The following is an 8030-nucleotide window of genomic DNA, read 5'->3' on the forward strand; positions in this document are numbered from 1 at the left end:
CGAACTGTCTTACGTATCAAGCAGTTGATTTATCCCTTTCCACCAGCCCCTCTAAAAAATCAAAGCGGTGTTTGAAATACACACAAAAAGACTTCAAGAACACACTGCTTTTTTTTTTTTTTTTTTTTTTTTTTTTAGAAGTGCAGCAACCTGCCTGCTAAGGAATCTGCAGCGTCTCCTCTCCCGCGGAGGACTTTAGAAAATTGATTGCTGCAATAAACGGAGGGAGTTCGGCAAATACTATCTAGAATGATGAAGACATCTGAGCGCCCCCTCTTCCTCCATGGAACGTCGTCACAGTCGTATGGCGCCAGCTCCGCGACTGGACCCGAGCCCGATGCCGCGCGTCCTTCGACACGTTGACTGGACACGAGGCCTAGCCGAGCACTAACGCAGCACTCGTGTCTAATCTGTCTCTTCGCTCGATCTCACTAGGATGACGTCAAAAGTCTAGTGCACGGGCTTTGATAATTCTAGGTGGTTTTGGCTTAGTGAATTACAAAACTAATATGGCAGCATTTTTTTTTATTTCCAAAGTTCTATGATGCATTAACTGCATTTAGCACTCTACAGGATTATAATGCGTTATAGGTAAATAGGAAATTATAGTATTATAAGATTAGAAATTGTTGGGGAGGGAGGGGGCGTCCGATCGGGACGATTTACTGGGAGCAAAGTCACCTGACCTAGGGTTAAATAGAACATGTTGCTATGAGGAGTGAAGGATGGGGAGAGAAAAGGAGGGGGAAAGAAAGAAAGGGGTGGGGAGAGGACATAGGGAGGAAGGGATGATAGAGCTGGGGTGAGGTAATTGGTGTGTCACGAGACGTATATTTTCCCGCTACATTTAACGTGGATACTGAATAGTTGTATAGGTCACGTGACGTCACATCAGGTCACGTCGGTTTCCCCCGCTAAAATTTAGCGGGGAAATGGGATTGGAGTCTAGGTCACAAGACATGAATTTACCCGCTAAATTTAGTGCGTAACTGCATTGGTGTATATGTCACGCGATGACACTTTGTAACTAAATTTAGCGGGGAAACTGAATTGACGTTTTGGCCAGAAAGCGTAGATTTTCGCGCTACATTTAGCCGGGAAACTGAATTGATGTGCAGGTCAGGCGCCGTCAATTTCAACAAGGTATATACGTCACGTTACGTCAGATGACGTCACGTGACGCAACTTTCGCCACTGCGTTTTGCGGGAAATGCACGGATGGACGGACGGACACCGTTTTGGGATTGATGTCTAGCATTAAAAAAGTATTTGATGCTTTAAAAATAACCTCTCTGGGCGTTGTGACACTAAGAATGACCTTTCACTGCGCTCGGCGCCACAGCCCAGTCCGTTTTTGGGGTATAAGCATTCTATCAGACAAGTCATTCGCCCACGACCTCCCTTCTAGATTGCAGTGACTGGCTGTCCGAAGCGCTTTGCGGGAGACCAGATGCTTCGCATTTCTTGGCGTGTGAATATAGACCAACTGAACTCTCTGAGGTCGCCCCCTGCGGTGGCGCTGCTGTCAGGACTGCGCATGCGCAGAGGCTTCGCCTTAGGCAAATCTGGTTTCTGAGCACGCGCAATGCCCGCACCCGGTGTCGGTAAGAGCGGGCTTGTTAATATACCACTGTGTTGGTCGACAGCTTGGGTCATGCAAATGGCAATAAGAAGGCCGAACTTACGAAGACGGGATCCGCTCCGTACCCAGCGTACCCGCGGCCACCGTGCCCACGGCCTCCGTACCCATGACCTGCGTACCCGGGGGCACCGTACCCGGCTCCTCCGTAGGCGGCTTGGTTGAACCCGGGTTGAGAGAAGCGGTCTTCAGCCAAAGCACCGGAGAAAAGGCACACCAGCACCACCTATATAAAAGGACGAATTTGGTACCACACCTGCTGACTTGCTCGGGAACTTCTTGCCGTCTTGTAGATTGTTCGGTTGGTCGCACTAAAACCGTGCACACTTTTTCAGATTCTTAAAAATGTGCTCCGACGACACGGACCGATAGTTGCACCTATTCAGCAGCGCTATGATTCCTTTACAAGTGTCAAGTAGGCTGTTGTCCCACCATAAACCCTTGATAAGGAGGGTGGGGTTTATACCCGCCTTGACCTGTTTTAGTCGAGGTTGGTTGAGCAACTCTTTCGAACAATTATGTTTTGCGTTAAATATGTGAAGAGTAAAAAAAGGTCTACATCACTACTTTCCTGATACCTCAGTGTCACTTTCAAATATATATTTTCTGAACCGAGACTCATGCCGCGAAGTTCCGATGAGCATGCCTTGGTACTTGCATAGGCGCTTATGACGGCCAAGACCACTGAGGGGCACCTGCGAGGAAACCTTGCCACATGGTTTATATGGTTTACATACCGAGTCAATTGCCGATACACCTGGTTTGTGTTGCGTGTAAACTCTAAGGGCCGGTTGCACCAACGCCGCTTACCTTAACCCAAAGCGGCGCTTTCCTAAGCCGGCTTAGCGCCCTAAACCGAGCTTAGGTAAGCACGGGTTTAAATTCCGGTTGCACCAACGTTAAGCCGGCTTTACAGACGCGCCCCTAGCTAAACGCTGGATTTGCGTAGGGAATCTAGGGACAAACAGAGCAAACTAGGGAATGCTCAGAGCGACGAATACGATTGGCGGAGAGGAATCACGTGATGTAAACAAAAAAAGAAAAAAGAAAAACTGCCGTAGTAGTCGTCGTCGGCGTCTGCTTTTCGCTGTATTTCTTCGGTGAGTAACAAATTAAAGGCCTCCAAATTCAATCATTTTTTCGTTTAACTTTCAATAACAGAAGTCAAAGCTTCAAATAAACACGAATGCTCTTTACATCTTTGATTGTGTGTTTAATATCGATTGATAACAGAATATTTTGACAGTGGTAGTAGTTTTCGTGCTCACATTTTGAGGCGAAGGAGCCATCGGGGGCCCCAAATCTCACCGAACGCGAGAAGGACACTCTACTCGCTACATCGCTGAAGACAAAACATCATGGATATAAGTAGGCAGGTAAGATGACTGCTAAAACCAAGTCAAGCCTGAGACCGATGAAGTTCAAAACAGTGACGAACTCGCCACGGCAGCTGCGAAAATGCCCGGAAATCTTCGAATAGAAGTCGTCGAGAGGTCAGGTCAAGAGTCCTTGCATCGACGGTACTCGTTGCTATCAGCAAGGTGACAGAACTGCACTGTACCGTCGTTGAACATCCGCTGCAGCCTCAAACGGACTTCAGTTTCACACTGTCGAGTTCAGAAAAAAAAAAAAAAAAAACTCCCACTAGTACATCACATCTTGCCGATAAGAACGGTCGTCTCTTCGCATCACCTGCCCCAGCCTGCACCGATACAGCAATGGACGAATCTAACATAGTAGTCGTTACGATTTGTCGTCACCACGAATGAAAGATATAAAGCAAAATATTCCTAAAAAATCGCGATCACCAAGAAGTTACGGAGGACACAACAAGGCGCAACTTTCAACTGAATTTTATTGAAAACGTGTTCCGGTATATAGTCTCAACCATCGTCACAATGACAACAAACGACAAAAGTAAAGGGAAAACACCATCACAGAGCACAACTCGGAAACAACAGTATCTCGTTCTCGGGAAACGAATGAAAGATATAAAGCAAAGTGTATAAAAAAAATGCGATCACTAAAAAAGTTACAGTTATGGAACGATACAGTTTTCTGAAGCCAAGATTCTACTCGCGAGATAAGGAAAATTCACCGAAGATTGTCTCAAAACTCAGAAAACGAAAGAAATTGAATTTTCGTTGTTTTATTACTTAAAAGCGCCGCAGTCTAATGCGAACGGCAGAGGTGTCGACAATCAGCTGATCGCCGAGATCATGTACTGCCACTATTCAACGTGCTGATCAGATTGAAGGATACGCGCTGCAAGTGTAAATAAACAAGGTGGTAAATAACAATACGTTACAGCTATGCGAAAATTAGTAAGTACATACGAATAAGCTCGTTGACAGAAGAACCAACGGGAAGACAGACGTGAGCCCCACAGCTCCGTACGTTTCTCGGTTAGGGCTAACACGCCCTGAAAGTGGAGAGCCAACTTGAAAACAGGGGTCCATGAACACTTCACGCGACAATATTTTGCATCCTTGTCACAATCGAAAGTCATTTTGTCGAGACTTTCACGCTGATGTAGCCTAAAACACTTTGCACAACCAATTTCGTCCACCGCGTCGACAGCCGCCATGTTTTTAATCCAGGATTAAGAAACAACCAGAAGCAAAGCGCCCAATGTTGAGCGCTTAAGTTAAGCGTAGTTTAGTGCTAGGTTTAGCGATAAGCGAGTTTGGTGCAACCGAACGAAACCGAAACTAAGCTTAAGTTCCCGGCTAAGCTCCGCTTTGTGCTAAGCGACGTTGGTGCAACCGGCCCTAAGTGTAAAAAGCACAGCACAAAAAAAAGTAAATTTCTGAATGTGATTTCTTCAATTTTCTGCCCTTAATAGCTCGGATAAATCGCAATGCACCTTTAGAAACTTCTAGTGTGTGGTGACGCTGAGACGATACTCCCAAGTTTCGAATTTCGCAATTCCAAATTGGCGTCTCTTAGGCCGTACCAAATGGCTGCCCAGTTCTGCTTTCGATTGTTAGCTTAACCTGAAGCTAAGTTCGAAATGGCAGCAGACTCACTCAAGTTCAGGAAACTGTCGTGCTTGTCACCTTTACGTATAACGCACCATTAAGTACTTCTGATGTTAAACGGCTACAGATATACGGTATACCTAAAAAACATATTACAAGCAAAAAACCAAAAAAAAAAAAAAGCAAGATCCAGAAGTAAACGCGCAGCTTTTCGAGAAAGCCAAGCTAACTACATCGCTAAATGCACGCCTGTTAAAAGCATTCCATTACGAGGATTCAAAGACGACAAAAGTATACATATTTGTTTTTATAAACCAAGAGCGTTTCAGCAATGAATGGAGCCGGGAGGCACTCTATCGCCTCTGGTGCAGTAATTCATCAATAACAATTGCATGGACCCGCAAATAAGCGGCGAATATCTTTCCGTGTTTTACAATAACTCCGCAGTATGCCTACCTGAGAGATCATCCTGAAGATGCGAGCGGGAGTCGACGTTGCAAGGTATCCAAAAGAGACTGATGCAAAGAGTATGAGCACTGCAGTGGGTTCTACGGAAGGTGTGAAAGCCTGTGACTATCAAGCCGGCACGAACCAGCGTTTTATACCCCGCGGGGAGGACCGTCCTAGTTAGCGCGCGGTGTCGTAACACCACAGAATCTGACTTTCTCTCGTTTTTGTTTCTATGACCGGTCGCTCATCACGAGTGGTTTGTCTGTCGTGGCGTTTGCGCTCACGATTTTCCCTCGTTGAACGCTTCCTTGTCTTCCATTTGTTCTTGGACGGTGACGGACGTTGCGTCGTCCGGCATGTGACACGTTACGCGCGAACGTAAATTGCCGGGGCAAGAATTAAAGAAACCGGGAAACAGAAAAGGCACGGACTCCAAACCGTGTTTTATTTATCGCATGTCTAATTATTTAAGCATGCTCAAATGCACTCTTACAATAGCCAGGTCAAACTTGGGTGCCGTCACGAAAAGCGTTCGAAAAAAAATACGTTAGCTGCAGTAGGATTGGCCAGCTGTCACGCGTATTTGGCCTCTCGTTCCAGCTGCGTCTTGTCAAGGTCACGCTTCCGAGTCCCTTGTCAACACGCCACCTGCTCCAGCTGTGTCGCCTGCAGCGTCGGGAATACTTAGGCGACGACTTTAATGAAAGCGTTTTATGTTTTAGGCCTAGGAACAAAAAGGCGCAGTGTCTTTTTTGCTTGTTTATATCGACGCCTTAGGTATTCGCCTCGGAGATTGCTAGAGCTCATGCCTTCATGTTGAGCTGAGAGTAGGAGCGGAGATTTAAAATTAATACAGCTTTTCTTACCTGGTGAAAGTTCACGATGTGTAAGTTTGCTCTCACAATGAACGTGATTTTTTGCAAGAAACGCTTCCAGCGCTGGAAACGTTGAGTCAAGCAAGAATTACAAGGTCGCGATTGCCGATTATTCACTGCAGGCACTACGATAAGCTGTTCCTGGAGGATGTGTTTTAAAAATAACCTACGATTCACGGCACTGTAGGAAACTAAAGTTCCGACAAAGGCAGTCAGCATTCCCGAAGATCATTACATTTCCCAATTTGAAAATAACATTTTCGTTTTTTTCAACTTATTTATTCATTAACGACGGCCGTACAGAGAGGTAAATAAAAATGCCAGACAACTTTTGGTTCTCCAGTTCCTAGGACGAGCACTGCATTTTCAGGGGTTCAGTGCTGCGGTAGACGAATTTTAAGCTCGAAAGCACATTGCTAATTGCACGTCTTCTCTTGTGATTCGCTTTAGTAAGCTAATCGAAAAAAGTGCTGTCAAGATAGACATCGTTCTCCGTTACTGCGCTGCACACTCTTCGACCAAACTCTACAAGATTACATGTGCTTCTTTCAGGTAGCTCGTAGTGACAGCAAATTCAATCCAATGTAAAAAAAAATAGAGTTTTGTCTTTTAAGCCTACAACTAGATCGCGACTTTGAGAACTTTCTGAGTGAACAAAGATGGACATTTGTAAGAGTAGCAAAATGTTGCAAAAAATATTCTCGTTTGAACGATCTGAACTTAACCTGATTTCAAAATAAAATTCAGGAGGGTGAGTTACAACCCAAGCAGCACATAAACGTGAAGAAAACGTCGAAAGAACGTCGAAGACGTCTGTAACGTGACGTCGTAAAACGTCGAAGGTCCGGTCGTTACCTTCCTTCGACGTCGATGAAACCTTTAAATGTCCGCGAGAAAAAGTGCACAGAAGGTCGAGGGGACGTTCCAAATGACGTTTGTTGCACGTCACATGCACGTCTCAGTGGGCCGTTGCGTCCTCCCTCGACGTTTATGATACGTGTGTTTACGACATCCGGACTACCAACGACGTTCACAGAACGTCGAGAAAACTTTCCAAATTACGTTTCCTAGCCGTCGTGGGAAAACGTTGTCCCCACCCCCCCCAAAAAAAAATATATATATTTTTTTAGTATTATTGCGAAGACAAGTTGCTATCATGCAAGTACGAAGGAAGCAACTAAAACACAGGTTTGGTACGAACTGTTTATTTGAGCATGTTCAGACACGAGATGCAATACGGAGCGCCTCCAAAAGACGTCCCTGGATGTGCCAGCCTCAAAGACATAAAAGAACAAACAAATTCGCGTGAATAAATGAACAAGAGACGATGTCACGCGGCGCGGAATGTTCCACCGCTTACTTCGTCCTGCTTCTGATTAATGCGCTGACGCGCGTGCTTTAGCCGTCCCATTGCGCGTAGCTGGTACTCTCGCTGCGTGCACGGGAATGGTTTCAGAAGGGGGATCCCGTCCGCTGGGCGTTCTTGATTGGAATCGTCGGAGGCGTCTGAAGGGTCTTGATCGGAGACTGGACTTGACACGCCGTTATGTGCACTGCCACTTCTTTTCTGGGGGGCGTTCTTCATATCCTCACAGGCACCTTGATCCGAGCAGTAGTACGATTCAACGTGTGAAGCGTTACGGCCTTGAAAAAGGTCCTCGAGCCGTGACTGAATACGACGGCGTTTTTGGCGATCACCGACTTCTTCATGGGGGCAACTTGAACGACTCATCCAATCGCAGCACTTATACTGTATGCAGACGTTAAAAAAAAATCACGGCGACATAGCAGCCTGCCTCGTAGACCCGTAGACGTGAGGGCCGGTGTTAGTGACTGGCTTCCCGAAAAAGCTGGACCGGGTCCCAGAGCTGTTCTCTCTGGGCCAATTCGGAGAACAGAACATTCAGTGAAATATTTTGGAAACGACTGAGAAAATACGTGCACCCGGAACTTAGGCTTGTCAATTGTTCGTCGTCGCTATGTTCCCCCACTTTTCTCTCTCGCCTTCTTCTTGCCGAGTTTCCCGACGCATTGGCATCTCCTCTGCCTACCTTTTCCCCTCTCTCTCGCGCGGTGCCAACTGTT

Source organism: Ixodes scapularis, unplaced genomic scaffold, assembly GCF_016920785.2.
Source record: "Ixodes scapularis isolate PalLabHiFi unplaced genomic scaffold, ASM1692078v2 PGA_scaffold5__190_contigs__length_132052651, whole genome shotgun sequence".
Lineage (NCBI taxonomy): Eukaryota > Metazoa > Arthropoda > Arachnida > Ixodida > Ixodidae > Ixodes > Ixodes scapularis.